The sequence below is a fragment of the Molossus molossus genome, unplaced genomic scaffold (genome assembly GCF_014108415.1).
Source record: "Molossus molossus isolate mMolMol1 unplaced genomic scaffold, mMolMol1.p scaffold_m16_p_1, whole genome shotgun sequence".
Classification (NCBI taxonomy): domain Eukaryota; kingdom Metazoa; phylum Chordata; class Mammalia; order Chiroptera; family Molossidae; genus Molossus; species Molossus molossus.
The window spans coordinates 179,942,230-179,964,048 of NW_023425344.1; the positions used below are offsets into that span (position 1 = coordinate 179,942,230).

Sequence of the window (21,819 nt, forward strand, 5' to 3'; positions counted from 1 at the left end):
TGCCATCCTGGGCTGGCTTCACTCTCTCCCCCTCTGTCTGAGAGAGGCCAGGTCCTAAACACATGCTGAGGGAAGGGCCGCCTTGCTAGTCCTCCCTGCCCTGGGCACTAAGCTGGGGGCTGTTTGTGCCTCTGGGGGGGGGGGGGGCGGGAGGGTGCTTCCTGTCCCCACAGCAGGGGGAGCTTGGCCTTCCCAGGCATAGCCTGAGGGTGTGTGTGACTGGGGGAGAAGCAATGTATCCATCCGTGGCTTCCCCACTACAGTCAAAGCCTCCAGCAGGCTCAGCACCCTGGGCCTAGTCTTGTCTGTGCCCGGTGGGGAGGGTGGCAGGAGATGGGGAGTGTCTGACAAGCGCAAGCCTCTGGCTGGAGAGATGGTGACCAGGGGCTGAGAGCTGAGGACAAGCTGCTCACGTGGAGTGCCCGAGGCATCTGCCCACAGGAGTAGGCCTTTGCCCCGGGGGTTTCCACAGGAAGGGAGATCCAGTTCCTGTTCCCAGGCCACCTGCGGCCCCCAGAGGCATGATTTACAGTCGTCCCTCGTTTATCGTGGTTAATCCGGTCCGGACTCTAGCGGTTGCACCTGGTATTGAAGGATTCCCGGGGTGCTCGAATACATAGGCCTACAGTCCATACGTACAGTAATTGTAATTGTAATTGTAATACAGGGTGTATAATCGACTCAGACAACTGAGTGCACGCTGTATCATTTTCACTGTCTCGATCAACTTTTTAATGAATATATTTGAAAAAACCGTGACCGAGCGAAGCCGCGAACGTGGAAGCGCGAAGTGGCGAGGGACGACTTACACCGAGCAGCCGGAGCTGAGCCTGCAGTCTGCCTGCGACGCGCCGGGCGCCTTCTAACCTTGTCATGTGCCCTTCATTCCCTCATCCTGAAAGTCTCTTCCCTGCCAGCTCCAGCCAGGCCAACTTGTCACTTAGATCTCAGGCTCAGGAAGCCTCCCTGAACCCCTCTGCCTGACCACCTGGGCCTGACTCTGGGTCCTGCCACACGTCTGACACCTGAGCCTTGATACTGTGCTGCCTGCGCTTGTTGAATGAAAGCCCACCCACTCGGCAAGAGGGCGACGAGAGGGAAGGATGGGGGCTGTGCAGTGGGGGCTGGGCTGGGGGGCTGCAGGGAAGAGGAGCCAGACTTACTGTGCCACCCCCACCCCAAATCTGCCAGAGCCTCATCACCTGGTCAGGGCATTGAACTGCCCTTTAGTTGCAAAGAAAAAGCACTAGGCTGAGACCCAGGGGGTACAGCCTCTGTTTTAAGCTCCTGGCATTTCTCCTCTCTCTGGGCCCCCATCGCCTCAAATGTAAAATGAAGAGCTGCACCAAAACCAGCTCCCCCCCCCCCCTTTCCAGTGGTTCCTCTTTTTCAGGACGAACAAGGCTTGGGGGTCAGAGGGACTGGGTTTGAGAGCCAGCGCCCCCTGTACCCTGTGAGCCCTTGGTCAGGTTGTTAATATCTCTGACCGGCAATCTCTTCATCTTTAAAGCAGGACTGACAATCATAACAACCTCTCAGATTCTTGGGATTAGACGTGCTCTTGGTGAGAAACTCTGTATACTTTAGAGCTCTATGTGAATGTTGGCTCTGATTACTTAACGCTATTATTTTTCACCAACACCTAATTAGTTACTTGAAGGTCTCTGACTTCACTAGAGGGTTAGTGCCATGAGAGCCGGAGCCAGCGCCTCCCTGTTCATTGCTGCCTCCTCAGTGTTCAGCGCAGAGCCTGGCTCATCTCAGGCCCTCAAAAAATATTGGCTAAACAAAGAAGTGGATAAATGAGTTGACTTGGATGAAGGACTACGTGAATGAACTCCTCTCAATGAGCACTGAGAACAGATCGGGTTAACTGGGGTGGAGGGAGGAAGGGAAATGGGGTGTGCAGAGGAGGAAGGGAGTACCCCCTGGGCTGCCCAGGCTCTGCCATGTTGGGGAAGGTGGGCAAAGGAAGGCAGGAGGGGAAATGACAGAAAACAAACTTGGGGTCGTGAGAGGAGGCTGCTTCAAAGCCTGCCAGGGCTGGTGCTTCCAGGTGGTCCTCTGGTCAGTGCCTTTTCCTACCTTACAGCCTCTGTCCTGCCAGCAGGCTGAGGAGAGGGAGGAGGAAGGAGGGCTGGCTGAGCCAGGCCATTCTGGTTTGTTTACCAACAGCACAGTCCTGGGTCAAGACACAGTCAACAGCATCTGACCCAGCTAAATATATCTCCTCTGCTGGCTGGGACCACACAGCCAGCCCCTGAAGGCCAGTGACTACCCTTCATCCCCCCTCGGACCCCTGGGCCCTGAGTCCCCAGGGAGCTGATGGCCGGTTGGGGTCCAAAGAAAATGCAATTTCTGGCTGAACCCAGGCAGATAGTTTCATCTGGACAGAGTCAGAGGACTTAAGGAGGGAACACTAACTGTCCAGCAGTAGGAACCAGATGGCTCATCTCCCTCCAACGGCATGTTTGCAGTCATTATGCATATTTAGGAAGAGTAGTTATTAACATTAGGAAAACATTTTACTCTCTTTACAGTACTCTCTTAACAATACTACATACTATTAAGTTGGGGGGGAAGCATACAAAGTTAGATCATAGTATGAATAAAATCATATCTTTTAAAAAGCATAGAAATGTGTCTGGAAGAAATCACCAGAAACTGTCAACACAATTTGCCTCCCAGGAGGAGAATTGGGGGCCAGGGAATGAGATGGGAGAGAGACTTTTTCTTCTTATGCCCTTTTGTATGTTTTTTATTTTGAACTTTCCAAATTTACTACTTATTCATAACTAAATAAGTGAAATATATAATAAAATAAAATGCAGATCTGAAAAAGAAAAGGTCTACCCACAAAGAGGTGCTAGAAATAACCCTCAGAGGTAAAGAGCACTTATTTGGTGACGGGCCATGCAGGGGGCTCCCTTTTCTATCCAGAGAAAAAGCTGGCCCTCGGCCCAGGCATATCAGAGCCTTAGCCTTGAACACTGGAGCAGGGGTCTATCAATTCTCAGAATCTAATCTGAGGCATGAAAAAAGACACACCTGCCTTAAAATATCTCCCCATGGCGTCTGACATTCCAGCCCATGCTTTTGCCTAAAGTAGAGTTTCTCTCAAGTCCCCATGAAAACATTAAGGTGAGGGCAGTGTTACCATTTATCATTTTATCACGTGAATTGAATTGAAATAGGGAGACACACGGTAAGAATGCTTTGATTGGGGGAAATATCTTACTTTCTTCTTTGCTTTTGAGTTTTTTTCTGAATTCTTCTTAAGAACATATACTTCTGCCCTGGCTGGTTTGGCTCAGCAGTAAGAGTGTTGCCTGTGGACCAAAGAGTCCTGGGTTAAATTCTGGCCGAGGGCACGTACCTCAGTTGCGATTCGTCCCCGGCCCCAGTTGGGGTTGTGCGGGTGGCGACCACTCGATGTGTCTCTCTCACATGGATGTTTCTTTCTCTCTCTCTTCCTCCAGCTCTATCTGAAGATTAATGTAAAAATAAATAAATAAATAGAAACATATACTTCTTTATGAATAGTGCTTATTATAAACATATATATTGACTTCTGGTCAAGATGACGACATAGGTAAACGCAGTATTGTGTCCTTCCACAAACCACGTCAAAGTTACAAGTAAACTACAGAACAACCATCATTCAAAATCGCCTGAAATCGAGCTGAGTGGAAGTCCTACAACTACGGAATTAAAGAAGCAGGTGGAGGGCTGGTCCCACACCCACGTGTGGCGAATAAAAATCAGGAGGCTACCTCGGCTGGGAAGGTTCTCCCTAAGGACTGAGGGGTCCCCGTCCCTCACCAGGTGTCCAGCTCAGGGTTCCAGTGCCAGGAAGAGAAGTCCCCATAACTTTTGGCTGGAAAAACCAGCAGGAACTGAGGCTCAGGGAGGTTGAGGCGGCTGGAGCCCCAGGCAGCTCCTTAAAGGGCCAGCGCACAGACTTATCGGACTCTCTCCCTCTAAGCTTGGAGGGGAGGCAGCTCGAAGGGCACCGGAGAGGTACAGGGAAGAACTGAGCTGTTTGGCACTGGAGCGAGGGTTGGAGAGGGGGCTTTCTCCAGGACAGACGTGCTGTCAGAGGCCTTTGTTCTTTGGTGAGCCCTTCCCTTTGGCAGCAGACAGCTGCCATATCTGGGACTCCAGCAACCTGGCTCACACTGGTAGCCCTTCACTGGTGATTCCCTGAGGCCCTGCCCAACCCAACTTTCAGGCCCACCCAAGCTGTTGCCACTTGCTTAACCACAGGATTTGCCTGTCTTGGATCCTGCTTCAGATTTTCCTAAATTCTTTCAAACCAGCAGCATCTGGTCTCAGATAGCCCCATATATCTCGTTAAGTAATACACAGAAACAAACACAGAGAGGTAGCCAAAGTGAGGAGACAAAGAAACAGGTCCCAAATGAAAGAACAGAACAAAACTCCAGGAAAAGAACTAAGGGAAATGGAGATAAGCAACCTAACAGATGCTGAGTTCAAAATACTTCTTATAAGAACGCTCAATGAAGTTAGTGAGGGCCTCAAGAGCATTAAAAAGGACCAGTCAGAAATGAAGGATGCACAGTCAGCAATGAAGGAGGCACTAACTGAAATAAAGAATAATTTACACAGATTCAATAGCAGAGTAGGTAAAGCCAAGAAGCAAACCATCGATTTGGAATACAAGGAATAAAAAAAAAACCCAATCAGAACAGCAAAAAGAAAAAAGAATCCAAAAAATGAGGATAGTGTAAGGAGCCTCTGGGACAACTTCAAGTGTGCCAACATTCGCATCTTGGGGTTGCCAGAAGGAGAAGGAAGAGAACAAGAAATCAAAAACCTATTTGAAACAATAATGGCAGAAAACTTTCCTAACTTGGTGAAGGAAACAGACATACAAATCCAAGAAGCACAGAGTCCCAAACAAGATGAATCCCAAGAGGCCCACATCATCATCAAAATGCAAAAGGTTCAAGACAAAGAGAGAATCTTAAAAGCAGCAAGAGAAAAGCAGTTAGTTACCTACTAGGGAGCTCCCATAAGACTGTCAGCTGATTTCTCAAAAGAAACCTTGCAGGCCAGAAGGGAGTGGCAAGAAATATTCACAATGATGAAAAGCAAGAGCCCATAACCAAGATTACTCTATCCTGCAAAGCTGTCATTTAGAATTGACGGCCATATAAAGAGTTTCCCAGACAAGAAAAAGTTAAAGGAGTTCATCACCACCAAAATGTTGAAGGGTCTTTTTGAAGAAAAAGATAAAATATATGAACAAACAAAATGGCAATGAATATATATCTATTGACAATGGAATCTACAAACAAAATGAACAGGCAGAACAGAAGCATTCTCATAGATACAGAGAACATTTTGTTGGTTGCCAGGTGAGAGGGAGGTTGGGGGAATGGGTGGAAAAGGTGAAGGGATTAAGAAGAACAAATTGGTTGCTACACTGACAAACCTCAACGAGAAGGGGGTTGGGGGATGGGAAGAAATAAACCAAAGAACTTATATGCATAACCAATGGACACAGACAACAGTGTCGGAAAAGGCGGGAGGGGGGTGGGAGTGGGAAGGAAGGGGTCAATGGGGGAAAAATGAGGAACACCTGTAATACATTCAACAATAAAGATAAAAAATAAAAAATAAAAAAATAAAAAATAAAAACAAACATATATAAAATAACACATGAGCATAGTTTTAGAAAATACAGAATAGTATAAAGAATGAAAAATCCATTCATAATCTCACCACCCAAGAAAATTTACTTCCTTTTCATTCTTCCTCTTATGACTCTATTAAAAACCAACATATATCATAGCAGTACTATTTATAATAGCTAAGATCTGGAAACAACCCAAGTGTCCATCAGTAGATGAGTGGATTAAAAAGCTGTGGTACAGGTACACAGTGGAATAAATACTATGCAGCTGTAAGAAAGAAAGAACTCTTACTTATCCTTTGAGATGGCATGGAAGGACCTGGAGAGTATTGTGCTAAGCGAAACAAGCCAAGCAGAGAAAGACAAATATCACATGATCTCACTTATTTGTGGAATATAATGAACTAAACAAACTGCTGAACAAAATTAACCCAGAGACATGGAGGTGGGGTACACACTGACAAGCCTTAGAGGAGGGGGGGATTTGTGGGGGAAGAGATAAACCACAGAACTTACATGCACTTATGCATGACCAATGAACATAGACAACAAAGCTGAGGATGGGGTAGGGGAGAAAGGGAGGAGGGTGTCAATGGGGGAAAAATGAGAAGCATCTGTAACAAAAACAAATTAGTAAATAAAAAAATTTTTTAAAAGAATATAGAAACAAACAAAAACAACAACAACAACAAAAAAGCCAACATATAGCCCTGGCCAGTTTGGCTCAGTGGTTAGAGTGCTGACCCGCGGACCTGGGAGTCCCGGGTTTGGTTCCCACTAAGGGCATGTACCTTGGTTGCAGTTTGTCCCCGGTCCCGGTTGGGGTTGTGTGGGAGGCAACCACTCGATGTGTCTCTCATATCGATGTTTCTCTCTCTCTCTCTTCCTCTCTCCCTCCTGCTCTATCTGAAGATAAATGCGAAAATGTCCTTGGGTGAAGATAAATAAATAAATAAAGTTTAAAAACCAACATATATACATATGTTAAGTGAAAACAAAATTGATCACATTTTACTATTTCATGTTCTACTTTTTTTTTTTTTATCCTCACCCTAGGACATTTTTTTTTTTTTTGCATTCATCTTCAGATAGAGCAGGAGGGAGAGAGGGAGGAAGAGAGAGAGAGAAACATAGATATGAGACAGACACATCGACTGGTTGCCACCCATACAACCCCAACCAGGGCTGGGGACAAACTGCAACCGAGGTACATGTCCTTAGCGGGAACCGAACCCCGGTCTCTCTGGTCTGCAGGCCAATGCTCTAACCGCTGAGCCAAACCATCCAGGGTGTACTACTTTTTCACTTAAGATTAAACTGTGAGCATTTTCCTATGTCATCAAATATTCTTGAAAATATGTTTTTAATGGCCTGGCTGGTGTGGTTCAGTGGATTGAGCCTTGTCCCATGGACTGAGAGGTCCCGGTTCGATTCCCAGTCAGGGCACATGCCTGAGTTGTGGGCATGATCCCCAGTAGGGGGCGTGCAGGAGGCAGCTGATGAATGTTTCTCTCTCATCGATGTTTCTATTTTTCTCCCTACCTCTCTTTCTAAACAAAAATCAATAAAAACATATTAAAAAAAATAAAATGTTTTAATGGCCATTTAATATTCCATCATTGATGTACAGAAATATATTTAACCAATCTTATATTGTTTCCATTTGCCTGAATTTGAATTGTTTTCATTTTTTTGCTCGGCTTGATTATGCTCTCACGAACCTTTCGTGTTAATTGCACATAACAGAAAATCTAGTTCAAATGGGCTTAAGCCTAAAAAAAACAAACAAAAAAAACCAACAAAAAAAGCCCTGGCCAGTTTGGCTCAGCGGTTAGAGCGTCGGCCTGCGGTCCTGAGAGACCTGGGTTCAGTTCCCGCTAAGGGCATGTACCTCGGTTGCAGTTTGTCCCCGGCCCTGGTTGGTCGTGCGGGTGGCAGCCACTCGATGTGTCCCTTTCACATCGATGTTTCTCTCTCTCTCTCTTCCTCTCTCTCCCTCCCACTCTGTCTGTACAAAAAAAAAAAAAAAAAGGAAAAATGTCCTCGGGTGAGGATAAAAAAAAACACAAATGGGCTTAAGCCAAATAGGAGTGGTTGGCAAAACTCAAAAGAGGAAGGGAGCTTCGAGTGATTCTCAGTCATGGCTCCTCCTCCATTTTCCCAGTTCTTGCTTTACCCTTCTTTGTGTGGCAGCCTCATCCTCAGGTTGGCTTCTCCGCAGCACCTGGGGCACGAGTCTTCCTGTTCATCCATGGGAGTGGAGAAAGGGCTCAGGACCTCTGCTTTGCTCTGATTGCCCAATTTATATAAGGATAGCCACGAAGAAGGGTAACAAAATTCCTGACTGCCTTGAGCCCAGGTCCCCTAGCCATCCTTGACCAGGTCATTGCGGCAGGACGTGTGGGCAAGGGTCAGGACTATGCCTGTGGCTCTAGCACAGTGTGGGAAGGGAAAATGCTGAGTAGACACCCCAAATATTAGTCCAAATAGAAACCTCATACTCCTTACCTGTTACCCCCAAACCTCAGCCCTGGGCAACCACTAATCTGTTTCTCTAGATCTGCCTGTTCTGGACATCTCATAATCATACAATACACGATCTTTTGTGTTTGGGTTATTTCACTTAACATAATGTTTTCAAGTTTTATCCATGTTGTAGCATGTCTCAGCACATCATTCCATTTAATTGCTGAATAATATTGCTTTGTATGGATATAGCACATTTTAATTATGCATTCATCAGTTGATAGACATTGGGTTGTTTCTACTTTTTGGCTATTATGAACAATGCTTCTATGAACATTTGTGTACAGGTTTTGTGTGGATGTGTTTTTATTTCTCTTGGGTATATACCTAGGAATGGAATTCCCAGGTCATATATTAGTCAGGGTTCTTCAAAGACACAGACCAATAGGGTTGGTCTCTCGCTAGGCAGCTAGGCTAGAGCATAATTGGCTTGTGTGATTATGGAGGCTGACAAATTCCAAGATTTACAAGATGAGTCAGTCAGCAAGTGAGGGATCCAGGAGAGCAAATGGTATAGTTTGGTCTGAAGGCTAGCAGAGAGAGTTGATGTTTCAGTTGTAGTGTGAAGGCAGGAGAAAGCCAATGTTTCCTTTCAAAGGCAGTCAAGGGGAGAAATACTCCCCTGGAGGGCGGGTCAGCCTCATTCTATTGAAGCCTTCAATTTATTTTATTATTTTTTTAATCCACACCCAAGGATATTTTTCCATATATCTTCAGATAGAGCGTGAGGGAGAAGGAGAGAGAGAAACTTCGCTGTGAGAGAAACACATTGATTGGTTGTCTCCCGCAAGACCCTGACCCCAGAGCCAGGGACCGAACCGCAACCGCGGTACGTGCCCTTGACTGGGATTGAACCTAGGACTCTTTGGTCCTCGGGCCGACACTCTAACCGCTGAGCCAAACAGGCAAGAGTGAAGCCTTCAACTTATTAGATGAGGCCCATCTACATTAGGAAGAGCAATCTGCTTTACTCAGTCTACTGGCTTCAATTTTAATTTAATTCAAAAACCACCTCACAGAAATACCCAGAATAGTGTTTGACCAAATGTCTGGGTGCTCTGTCGCCCAGTCAATTTGATATATAAAATTAACCGTCGTAGTCACTTTTGTATACTCTTCAATTTTTTCAGGGAACTGCAAAGCTTTCCTAAGGCACCTGCAGCCTTGCACATTCCCACAAGTGAAGGATTCCAGTTCTCCACAGCCACCAACACGTGTCTTTTTTATTGTAGCCATCCTAGTGGATGTGAAGGGCTGTGTGTTCTTTGATCGTCTTTTCAAGCAAAATGATATTGCAAATTCACTTTCTTTAAAAACGATAGGAAGAAAATGTCTTTTTATAGCATGTTTCATATTCATTCTTTATTACTGAGAGTGTTGGGAGAGTGACGGAGTGCCCCTTCTGTAACTTCATCAGGGACACTGGTTCAGGCGAGGCCTCGCTCGCTGATCTCAGTAGGCGTGGCTTCCCCGCTGCTCTGATGCCCCAACCATGCCAGTTCTTGGGGGGCTTCTTGGCCATAAAGCCCAGGTCCATATAGAACAGTGTCTTGTTGTTCAGATCATCCTCCTTGGGGTTGACATTGGGGTCTGGACACTGTATGAGGGCCACCAAGGGGAGATTATCATGGAGGATTGAGGAGTAGCCCCAGGACCACCTCTTTCAAGGAATAAACAAAGTCCTCTAGGCGGGAGCAGTATTCCAGGCCATCTGTGCAAAGAGGGCCATACAAAGTGAGGTGTCCTAAGGCTTCAAATACAATGTTTCACAGTAAATCAGCCTCTGATTCCACCAGAAATTTGTGATAAAGCCCATTTGCTTGTATCTTCCCCCAACTCTGGCTATTATTATTTAAAAACAAATCTCAGCCAATCTGATAGGGAAAGTTTAGACTCTCATTGTTGTTTTATTTTGCACTTCTTTGACTATTAATGAGTTTGAATATTTCTCCATAAGATTATTACCTGTTTGTGTGTGTGCATGCACACACGTGCATTTTCTGTTCGTGTACAGGGCCCAGCACATAGAAGGTACTTAATAAGTAAATCTTGAGTAAATACATTTGCCAATTTTCCTTTGGGATGGTGTGTCTATTTAAATCTGTTGTTTTCTTCTTCCATAACTGTATGGCAGCTTCCTTTGCAGTTAAGTGGGTCTTTGGGTCTAAAACTCTCTCTGATAGAATGTAAGCCAAAGTAGTGTGAGCCATTTAAGTGTCTAACTCTTTTGTAAAATATGTTTTTATTGATTTTTTAGAGAGATAGGAAGGGAGAGAGAGATAGAAACATCGATGTGAGAGAGAAACATCGACTGGCCACCTCCTGCATGCTCCCTACTGGGGATAGAGCCCGAAACCCGGGCAAGTGCCCTGACCGCAGATTGAATGAGACCTCTCTGTCCATGGGACGACGCTCATTCCACTGAGTCACACTGGCTGGGTAAGGGTCTAGCTCTTAAGACAACAGGTGAGCCCTGGCCGGTTTGGCTCAGTGGTTAGAGAGTCGGCCTGCGGACCAAAGAGTCCCAGGTTCGATTCTGGCCAAGGGCATGTACCTTGGTTATGGTTCATCCCCAGTCCCAGTTGGGGTCGTGCAGGTGGCAACCAATCAATGTGTCTCTCTCACATCTATGTTTCTCTCTTTCTCTCCCTCCCTCCTGCTCTATCTGAAGATAAATAGAAAAATATCCTCAGGTGAGGATTTAAAAAAAAAAAAAAGACAACAGGTGAGCCTCTGCCCCAGTCTTTCTCCTTCCTATAAGATGTTTCTTCAGACCAGCATTGCATAATCTTAAACAACAGTGTAGAACAGATACAAATGCAAACTCTTAGGTAAGAGATTTATGGGCTTATTTTTTTATTATTATTAATTTTTAAAAATTTTTAGAGAGAGAAAGAAATATCAATGTGAGAGAGACATATCAGCTGCCTCCTGCATGCCCCTACTGGGGATCGAGCCCAAAACCAGCGCATATGCCTTGAACAGGAATCGAACTGGGACCTCTCAGTCAACGGGACGATGCCCAGTCCACTGAGCCATACTGGCCAGGCGAGATATATGGATTTATATCTTATTTGAGCCATTGCATTTTAGGGTCCCCATTACAGCACTGTGGGCTACTTTAACTAATGTAAGCCGTGATGGTATTTGGTCAGAGGATTTATGGCCCAACCAGTGTGAGAAAGCATAGGGGCTTGGACCCGGGCATAGAAAATACCAGGTGGCCAGGAAACCAAGTTGAGACCTGGTGGTCAGAAGGAACTCAGGCAAAAATGTCACTACTCCTCCATTTTCTACTAAAAAACACAGAGGTAGCTGATTTTATTTCCCTTCTAACTGCCTGCTTAACTACTGGCCCGCACGTGCAGTTGACCAAGGTTTGACCGTTTGACCTTCCTAGGGTGGTGGTAAGGAGCAGTCGCCACTTTGCACCCACAGAGCAGGGGCAAACATAGTTACCAGGCAACACACTGGAAAAGGAAGTCACCCAACTCTTAAATGGAAAATTCCACAAGCCTGCCTTTTTCGAAGAAGACCCTCTTTTATTTATTTATTTATTTATTTATTTATTTATTTATTTATTTAATTTTTTTATGGGGGCGCAACAATTTGGAAGCAAGGACAGGAAGTAAAGAGAGGGAGAGAGGGAGGTAGGGAGAGAGAAAAGAAAGGAGAGAGGGAAAAAGACCCTCTTTTTGCACAAGACTGCTTTGTCCCAGCTTATAAAAGCAGCCAAGCAGAGCCAGCCCAAGCCGGTTCAAAGGACCTTCCTTTAACTCTGTGCTGCCTCCCTTGTGCTCGAGCACAAGCTTAATAAAATCTGTCTGGAAATGTGTCTAGGATTTCCTCTGGATTTCCCCCTTTCGGTAACAAGTTACATCTGCAACCAGTCCCTAGGGATGACCAGCCTGTTCTCATAAAGGTGAAGCATGGAGGAGGGGAGAAGAGCAGGAAATTGGTTTTAATGATACTGGCCTTTGAGATCACCCATTTCATTGTCCTCGCTCTCACTAGACTCAAATGATGGAGCACGTTTGCTTACACTGCCTTCAGATTGCCTTCCAGTAGAGAGTTTGCGCCAATCTATCGCCTAGACCCCTTGGCAGACCTGTTCTGCCAAGTAGGTAAGTTTATCAATACAGAGAAAGAGAGAGAGAGAGAAAATCAACAAAATTTTGTGAACTGGTTCAAACCAGAACACGTCCATCTAGAACACTTGGCTTACCTAGGACATTAAGGTACTGGAGCCCGGCAGAGGACCAGAGGCAGGCCAGGCAGGAGGGAGGGCCGCCTCCTATCAGCACAAACACTGAAGTTCCTATTCAAAGCAGACTTAATTGCACCAGTGTAGCTGTCAGCATCATTTAGTGTTGGACACACAGCAGTGACCTTGAGCACCAGATGCTCACATGACCCAGGTCCTCAGGAAAGAATATGTTCAGTATGGTTTGTTTAAGCAGTGACATTCAAAAAGTCTTGTTATTAAAAAGAGGTCTAGCCAAGCTAAATCCTGGTGCTCTAAAGAATTAAATGTCAGCTCTCTGAAAGGCTTAGCTATTTAGGAAAATTCTGGATAACAGTTTATGCTGCCTTTTCCAAATCCATTGGGCTGAGGGCAAATGAGACCACTGTGCTGCACTGCTCCCCAAAACCTCCTGCCCCTTCCTGCAAACTGCCCCCCTCAGACATTCCCAGGCAAGTGGCATCATGATTTTTCAAGGGTGTGTCAACAAAAATTACCAACCTGAGGTGGAGAGAGAGGAGAGATTTTATTGAGCTGAGAGACGTTATTCAGCTGAACAGTTTGCAAAGCCAGGAAGCAAGCCTCAGGTGGAAACTGAAAGTGCGCTCCACCAAGACAAGGCGGGAGCTGCCTTTTATAGGAATTTTCCACCCAGATTCCCAAGTGGTCCAATTTTATCAAATGAGGCACCTAAATTTGTACAGTTCTGATTGGTCCAAGTTGTGCAGTTCTGAATGGTCATTATGGAGCGGTTCTGATTAGCTGGTACAGATGTAAATAAGGATGTAGTTGAGCAGTTTGGCTTGGATGGACCCAGCTCAGTAGAAAGAAGAAACTGGGAACTCCCTGATAAGGGTTGACTCAGGAGGCAGGAGGTTGAAAGCTCAGTCTGTGGCTTTTCCCTGAAATGCAGGGTGCGTGAGAGGCCTCTGTCAGCAACGGCTGCTAGACTGGTTACAAATCTGAGCCCAGTTAACCACGAGGAGTTCTTGCAGGTAGATACAGGGCTGCTCAAGGATCACAGGTGCAGGAGTGGAGCTGCTTGGTGTCTGCTAGGACTCCTCACCTGGGAAATGGGAAGGGAGCCCCTTCCCTCTTCTTTGGTAGCAGGGACAGCCACAAGTGGGCCTGATTGAGGGTGGTGTTTGTGGTTGGGTGCTGGTGGCAGTGGAGGGCGTGAGATTCTCCGAGAGCTGCTCTCGGAGCCATCAACTGGCTGGGAGCTTAGAAAACGCCCCACTGGCTCCTTTGACCCTCTGTGCCCCTGCTTCCTTTTCCCCCTTCAGAGCTGCTGTAACCTAGTCCCAGTCCAGGTGAGACCCTGAGAGGCCACCCTAGACTTTGGGGCCAGGTATTTCTTCTTGAGCTTTGGGTCCTAAGAAAACAAAATCCCAAGGGCAGGAGGGCAGAGGCACAGGCCCTGCAGGGGTGCTCACAGGAGCACATTCCCCTGAAATTTGGGAAGAAACTCTTACTTTCTAAGACTAGGGAGATAAGAGTTGGGGAGCCTCTCACTCAAGGTGTCAGAAACTGTAGACCAGGGACTGTGTAAAAACTGCGAAATATTATCTTGAGCTTTGTAATGTCCTATGTCAGTTCTGCTTTTACCTGGTATCCTTGCTTTGATGAGCAAGAAAACCCTTAAATAATAATAATATAAATATAATAATAATAATATAAATATAATAATAATATATTACTATAATAATAATAATAATAGTAAAAGGCTCATTTGGGCAATAGTTAGAAGAGAACCAGGAGTACAAAATGAGGGCACAGGAAGAGGCCAGGGGCCTGGTGATAAGGGAGGCACCCAGTTTCAGCAGGGGCCCTGGACACCCAGGAAGTGGGCCTCAGGCATCTTCCTTCCTCCTCTATCCCATCTTTCCTTCTATCTCCTCTTACACCCAGCCTTGGGGGCTGCCACCTGGGATTAGCCTCTCCATAGCCCCATCCTGGCACTGTTTGCCCAAACATTTCCTGGGTGACAAATGGGTAGATCTTCCCATGAAGGCAGAAATAGCCCAAGCTCCTGCCTCTCCCCCAGGCAGATACCTTTCTTAGCACCATTTACTACCATAGAGGAAGTGCTTGGGCACAGGATTTATTATTTTTCTATTTTTAAAAATCTTTATTGTTGAATGTATTACAGATGTTCCTCATTTTCCCCCCACTGACCCCCTCCTCCCCACTCCTGCCCCCCTCCCGCTTTCCCCACACTGTTGTCTGTGTCCACTGGTTATGCATATAAGTCCTTTGGTTTATTTCTTCCCACCCCCAACCCCCTTCTCTTTGAGGTTTGTCAGTCTAGCAACCAGTTTGTTCTTCTTAATCCCTTCACCTTTTTCACCCATTCCCCTAACCCCCCTCCCATCTGGTAACCAACAAAATGTTCTCTGTATCTATGAGAATGCTTCTGTTCTGCCTGTTCATTTTGTTTGTAGATTCCACTGTCGATAGATATGTATTCATTGCCATTTTGTTTGTTCACATATTTTATCTTTTTCTTCAAAAAGACCCTTCAACATTTCATATAATAACGGTTTGGTTATTTAGCTTTTTCTTGTCTGGGAAACTCTTTATATGGCCATCGATTCTAAATGACTGCTCTGCAGGATAGAGTAATCTTGGTTGTAGGTTGTTGCTTTTCATCACTCTGAATATTTCTTGCCACTCCCTTCTGGCCTGCAAAGTTTCTTTTGAGAAATCAGCTGACAGTCTTATGGGAGCTCCCTAGTAGGTAACTAACTGCTTTTCTCTTGCTGCTTTTAAGATTCTCTCTTTGTCTTGAAACTTTTGCATTTTGATGATGATGTGTCTTGGTGTGGGCCTCTTGGGGATCATCTTGTTTGGGACTCTGTGCTTCCTGGACTTGTATGTCTGTTTCCTTCACCAAGTTAGGAAAGTTTTCTGCCATTATTGTTTCAACTAGGTTTTCGATTTCTTGTTCTCTCTCTTCTTCTGGCACCCCCCAAGATGCGAATGTTGGCCCACTTAAGTTGTCCCAGAGGCTTTTTACACTATCCTCATTTTTTTGGAGTCTTTTTTCTTTATGCTGTTCTGATTCGAGAGGTATGGGGCTATCTAAGACCAGATGCTGCTTGTTTGAAAGGATTTAGGAAAACCTGAAGCAGGATCCAAGACAGGCCAATCCTATGGTTAAGCAACCGGCAAGAGTTTGGGTGGGCCTGAAAGCTGGATAGGGCGGGGCAAACAGTGTGATCCAGGTTGCTGGAGTCCCAGATATGGCGGCTGTCTGCTGCCCCAGGGAAGGGCTCACCAAAGTAACAAAGGCCTCTGAAAGCACATCTGTCCTGGAGAAAGCCCCCTCTCCAACCCTCGCTCCAGTGCCAAACAGCTCAGTTCTTCCCTGTATGTCTCTGGTGCCCCTCGAGCTGCCTCCCCTCCAAGCTTAGAAGGAGAAAGTCTGAGTAAGTCCGTGCGCCGGCCCTTTAAGAGGAACTGCCTGGGGCTCCAGCCACCTCAGCCTTCCTGAGCCTCAGTTCCCACTGGTTTTTCCAGCCAGAAGTTATGGGGATTCTCTTCCTGGCACTGGAACCCTGAGTGGGGCACCTGGTGTGGGATGGGGACGCCTCAGTCCTTAAGGAGGACCTTCCCAGCTAAGGTGTCCTCCTGATTTGTATCCACCACACATGTGGGAGCAGCCCTTCCGCCTCCGCCCCTCCTACCAGTCTGGATGTGGCTGCTGCTTTAATTCCGTAGTTGTAGGACTTCCATTCAGCTTGATTTCAGGCGGGTTTGAATGATGGTTGTTCTGTAGTTTAGTTGTAACTTTGATGTGGTTGTGGGAGGATGCGATACTGCGTTTACCTGTGCCTCCATCTTGACCGGAAGTCTGGGCACAGGTTTTAAATTCTCACCTGAGGATATTTTTTCATTTTATCTTCAGATAAAGTGGGAGGGTGAGGCAGGGAGAGAGAAAAACTAGAAGATGCCCTAGGACCTTGTCATTCCAGGTGTGGTCCAAAAACTAGCAGTGAGGCCATCACTGGGATGTTAGAAATTCAGTCTCAGGTCTCACTTTACATCTTCCGAGACTGAATCTTCATTTTAAGATTTCAAGATGGGACTTCTGGTCAGGATGGTGGCATAGGTAAACACAGTACTCGCCTCCTCCCACAACCACATCAAAATCAAAACTAAACTACAGAACAACCATCAATCAGAACCACCTGAAATTGAGCTGAATGAAAGTCCTACAACTACCACATTGAGGCTGGTAGGAGAGGCGGAGGTGCAATGTGCTGGTCCCACACCCACGTGTGGCGGATAAAAATCAGGAGGGAGCCCTGGCCGGTTTGGCTCAGCGGTTAGAGCGTCGGCCCTTGGTCCAGAGAGACCCGGGTTCGGTTCCCGCTAAGGGCACAAACCTCGATTGCAGTTTGTCTCCGGCCTTGGTAAGGGTTGTGCGGGAGGCAGCCACTTGATGTGTCACTTTCACCTCCATGTTTCTTTCTCTCTCTCCCTCCCTCCCTCTCTATCTGAACAGAAATGGAAAAATGTTCTCAGGTAAGGATTAAAAAAAAAATAATCAAAATCAGGAGGGACACCTTGGCTCTGAAGGTCCTCCCTGAGGAGTGAAGGGTCTCCGTCCCACACCAGGCGGCCAACTCAGGGTTCCAGTGCCAGGAAGAGAAGTCCCCATAACTTCTGGCTGGAAAAACTAGCAGGGCCCTGGCCGGGAAGCATTGGCCTGCGGACCAGAGAGTCCCGGGTTTGGTTCCCGCTAGGGGCATGTACCAAAACAATAACAACAACAAAAACAACCCAGCAGGAACTGAGGCTGAAGGAGGCTCCAGCTGCTGAAACTCCAGGCAGCTCCTCTTTAAAAAAATTTTTTTAAAATTGATTTTTAGAGAGGAAAGGAAGGGAGAGGGAGAGAGAAACATCAATGTGAGAGAACATCAATTGGCTGCCTCCTGCATGCCCCACACTAGGGATTTGGCCCACAACCTGGGCATGTGCCCTGACTGGGAATCAGACCGGCAATCTCTTGGTGCGTGGGTCGACGCTCAACCACTGAGCCACACTGGCTGGGCCCAGGCAGCTCATCTTTTTTTAAAAAAATTAATTTATTTTTGTTATAGATGTTCCTCTCCCCCCCCCCCCACTGATTCCCCCCTCCCTCCCTACCCTATCCCCACCTTTGTTGTCCATGTCAATTGTTCATACATACATGCATATAAGTTCTGTGGTTTATCTCTCCCCCCCCACCCCTCTTCAGGGGATTGTCAGTCTGTACCCTATCTCCACGTCTCTGGGACTACCCCGTTCCTCAGACTGTTATGTTCATTATATTCCACAAATAAGTGAGATCATGTGATATTTGTCTTTCAATGCTTGGCTTGTTTCGCTTAGGATAATACTTTCCAGGTCCCTCCATGTCATCTCAAAGGATGAGATCTTTCTTTCTTACATCCCAGGCAGCTCATCTTAAAGGGCCCGTGCACGGACTTACTTGGATCAGCTCCCTATGAGCTCTAGCGTGGCAGCTTGAAAGGCACTAGAGACATTCAGGGAAGAAGTGAGCTGTTTAGCATCTGGGCGAGAGTTGGAGGGGCAGCTTTCTCCTGGACAGACATGCCAGCAGAGGCCATTGTTCCTTTGATGAGCCCTTCCCCAACAGGGCAGGCAGACAGTCACCATATCTGGGACTCCAGCAACCTGGCTCACACTTTGTCCAGCCCTGGTGATTCCCTGAGGCCCTGCCCCACCCAACTTTTGGGCCCACCCAAGCTGTTTCCATTGGCTTTTCCACAGGATTGGCCTATTTTGGCTCCTGCTTGAGATTTTCCTAAAATCTCTCAAACAAGCAGCATCTGACTTCAGTGAGCTCCATACCTATCACTAAGTGGCCCCAGGCTCAGTACTAGGAGCAGCCAGCCTTGGTTCACAGCTTGGTTTTACCTGGGCACCTCCAAGCCCAGAACAAGAAGCAGCCATTTGTACATCGCTTTGTAGCTTATGCCTGGTGGCCCTGGGCAGAACACAGGTGGTGGCGGACCTTGCCCCAGAACCAGCACACCCAGCGGGTGACGGTGAAACACCACCACCCAATCACTTCTGTAAGTGACACACTCAATGAGTGGACTCAGTGGGTCCCAGAGCCCTGCTGAATAAGTCTTGCTCTGTGTGGTGGGCCCCTGTACCACTGGCCCTCCAACGTAGTCAGAGGTCAGTGGGCACAGCCAATCCTTGAAGCTGATCAGCCAGAGTAAATCCCTCCCATTGATGTGCCAACAGCAATCAAGACTCAATTACAAAAGAAGGTTGTATAGTCCACAGAAGGGATGCACCTTGAGGGCCCAGCTGGGATGATTAGGGAGGCTGTGCCACTGGATTCTGCAGGACACCTACAATAGGTCACCCTATGAAACCTGAGACATAGCAACTCTACATAGAAACAAACACAGGGAAGCAGCCAAAATAAGGAGATGAAGAAATGTGTCCCAAATAAAAGAACAGAACAAAACTCCAGGAAAAGAACTAAACAAAATGGAGATAAGAAATCTAACATATGCAGCCCTGGCCGGTTTTGCTCAGCGGTTAGAGCATTGGCCTTCGGTCTGGAAAGACCCAGGTTTGGTTCCCGCTAAGGGCACGTACCTCAGTTGAAATTTGTCCCTGGCCCTGATTGGGTTGTGTGGGTGGCAACTACTCAATGTGTCCCTTTCACATCGATGTTTCTCTCCCTTCCACTCTATCTGAACAAAATATCAAAAAATGTCCTCGGGTGAGGATAAAAAAAAAAAAAAAGTAATCTAATAGATGCAGAGTTCAAAACACTGCTTATAAGGATGCCCCATGAACTTAGCAAGGGCCTCAAAAGCATAAAAAAGGATCAGTTAGAAATGAAGAATGCAGAGTCAGAAATGAAGGAAGCACTAACTGAAACAATAATTTACAGAGAATCAATAAAAGAGTAGGTAAAGCCAAGAAGCAAACCATCGATTTGGAATATAAGGAAGCAAAACACACCCAATCGTAACAACAACAAAAAAAGAATCCAAAAAAATGAAGATAGTCTAAGGAGCTTCTGGGACAACTTCTAGTGTGCCAACATTCACATCATGGGGGTGCCAGAAGGAGAAGAGAGCAAGAAATTAAAAACCTATTTGACATAACCAATGGACATGGCCAACAAACCAGGGATAGGGTGGGGGGAATGGGGAGGACGGTGTCAATGGGGTAAAAAAGGAGAAACATCTGTAACAAAAATAAAATTAAAAAAATAAATAAATAAAACCTATTTGAGCCCTGGCCAGTTTTGCTCAGTGGTTAGAGCGTCGGCCCATGGTCCAGAGAGACCCGGGTTTGGTTCCCACTAAGGGCACGTACCTCAGTTGCAGTTTGTCTCCCGGGTTGGGGTCATGTGGGTGGCAACTAGTCAATGTGTCTCTCTCACATCGACGTTTCTCTCTCTCTTCCTCTCTCTCTCCCTCTCACTCTATGCAAAAATGTTCTAAAGTGAGGATTAAAAAAGACCCCCAAAAAACCTATTTGAAACAATAATGACAGAAAACTTCCCTAACTTGGTGAAGAAAACAGACATACAAATTCAGGAAACACAGAGAGTCCCAAACAAGATGAACCCCAAGAGGCCCACACCAAGAAACATCATAATCAAAATGCAAAAGGTTCAAGACAAAGAAAGAGTCTTAAAAGCAGTAAGAGAAAAGCAGTTAGTTACCTACAAGGGAGCTCTCATAAGACTGTCAGCTGATTTCTCAAAAGAAACTTTGCAGGCCAGAAAGGAATGGCAAGAGATATTCAAGGTGATGAAAAGCAACAACCTACAATCAAGATTACTCTATCCTGCAAAGCTATCATTTAGAATTTATGGACATCTCAAGAGTTTCCCAGACAAGAAAAAGCTAAAGGAGTTCATCACCACTAAACCAGTATTATATAAAATGTTGATGGGTCTTCTTGAAGAAAAAGAAGATAAAAAAGATGAACAATAAAATGGCAATTAATACCTATCTATCAACAATTGGATCTATAAACAAAATGAACAAGGAGAACAGAAAAAGACTCTTAGATACAGAGAACATTTTGTTGGTTGCCAGATGGGGCATGGGTGAAAAAGGTGAAGGGATTAAGAAGTACAAATTAGTTGTTAGACATGATCCTCAAAGGGAAGGGGGGAGAGGGAGCAGAAACAGATAAACCAAAGAACTTATACGAATAACCTATGGACACAGATAATAGTGTGGGGAAAGGCAGTAGGGGGTGGAATCAGGGAGGAGGGGGGGATCAGTAGGGGAAAAAGGAGGTTACATCTGTAATACATTCAACAATAAAGATAAGTTAAAAAATGATTCCAAGATGACTATGTGTATATTAAAGTTTGGAAAGCACTGCCTTAAGGGATGATTTAGAGGTTTTTTTTTTTTCTTTATTGATTTCAGAGGGAGAGTAAGAGAGAGGGAGAGAGAGAAAGAAACATCGATGAAAGAGAACATTGATTGGCTGCTTCTTGCATGCCCCCCACTGGGGATTTGGCCTACAACCTGGGCACGTGTCCTGACTGGGAATCGAACTAGTGACCTCTTGGTGCATGGGTCAACGTTCAAACACTGAGCCACACCGGCCAGGCTATTTTTCTTTTTTTACATACAGGTTAACTCTACACAAAATCTTTACTTGGAAGTAAGAGAACGCAGAGCTGCTCCGTTCCATTTGGGAGGCTCATGGCCCTTTAACTCATCACTCACAACAGCCCTTGAGGCACCCTGAGGATTCTGAAACTTCAGAGACCAGCCAAAACCCACTCATCTTGCCCAAGCTCCTTAGTTTCATATTTTCTTTTTTTTTAATGTAATTCATTTATTTTATTATTATTATTTTTTGGAGCTTGAAAGTAGGTCTTTAATCCTAGGCCTTTGGATTTTCCAATTATTAAATGGTTTTTGCCCCCAATTTTTATTAATTTACTTTTGTTATAGATGTTTCTCCTTTTCCCCCTAGACACCCTCCTCCCCATCCCACCCCCCCAACCCCTTATTATTATTTTTTAAAAATACGGAACGCTTCACGAATTTGCATGTCATCCTTGTGCAGGGGCCCTGCTAATCTCTGTATTGTTCCAGTTTTTTTAGTGTATGTGCTGCCAAAGCGAGCACTAATTAATTTATTTTTGTTACAGATGTTTCTCCTCTTTCCCCCTTTGACGCCCTCCTCCCGTTCGCACCTCCCCCCACCCCACCCCACCCCCAACAATCAGTTTGGTACTTAAGGGAGCTAGGAGCTATGTTTCTAATGGCAGGTGATATGCTGTGAGGAACATAGGTGAGGGTGTACGGACTATGTCTGAAAGCCAGCAGTGAGGCTTTCTGGATGGAAAAGGCTGGCAGACACCAGGGCAAAG

General features: G+C 45.9%; 1 non-coding gene across 1 annotated transcript; it reads right to left on the reverse strand.

Moving 5' to 3' along the window:
- Positions 1–21,467: 21,467 nt before the first annotated feature.
- On the reverse strand, positions 21,468–21,574 carry LOC118621571. Its single transcript, XR_004957730.1, has one exon. It is a non-coding gene; the product is annotated as a U6 spliceosomal RNA (small nuclear RNA).
- Between the last annotated feature and the right edge of the window lie 245 nt (positions 21,575–21,819).